At 45.3% G+C, this 552-nt stretch overlaps 1 long non-coding RNA gene across 1 annotated transcript; it reads right to left on the bottom strand.

The window, feature by feature from the left end:
• Positions 1-6: 6 nt before the first annotated feature.
• Positions 7-552, bottom strand: LOC140969674 (uncharacterized). The gene is made up of 3 exons (XR_012173973.1): positions 511-552; positions 307-418; positions 7-230 (listed from the first exon to the last, which is right to left on the bottom strand). It is a non-coding gene; the product is annotated as an uncharacterized lncRNA (long non-coding RNA).

Here is a 552-nt window from a genome sequence, read left to right as displayed (position 1 = left end):
AGACTTGGCTGAAACTCGAATTTTGCCCCAAGACACGGCTTCGTCGGGACGAGCACCTGAATCACTTCCGTCGAACTCCTGTGCAGTGTTGATAAAGACAGCGAAATCGGCTCCATTTCGCATCATATTTGCGTTGCATATATGATGCTTGGGCAGACCTCCTCCAAGAAGTATTATACCCGTCTTCCTCGGGCCAATATAAACAACCTCATCATCCATGGCTCGAACATCTGTCCATAAACTGAGCCTCTCACTTATGCTAGAACAACATGTACCGATCCAAGATGATGGAGTGAATTGTGTTACCTTGCACAATGTCAATCACCAGACCACCCTGCGCATGCTTATACGAGTGGAAGTATAACATGTCGCCCAGTGAACCATCGGTTAACCCGGGGCAGAAGATGGGTATGTTGTTCTGCAATGAGAGATGAGGATTGAGGAGTAGTAATTAAATTATAGGACTTGAAGAAACATCATACGGAGATTCATAGGCATGTCAACTTTTACCTTGTATGCCCAGTACAAGTATGAGCGCTCATCATTGATTTC

Source organism: Primulina huaijiensis, unplaced genomic scaffold, assembly GCF_012295235.1.
Source record: "Primulina huaijiensis isolate GDHJ02 unplaced genomic scaffold, ASM1229523v2 scaffold42471, whole genome shotgun sequence".
NCBI classification, from domain to species: domain Eukaryota; kingdom Viridiplantae; phylum Streptophyta; class Magnoliopsida; order Lamiales; family Gesneriaceae; genus Primulina; species Primulina huaijiensis.
This window is presented reverse-complemented; position numbering and strand designations above follow the sequence as displayed.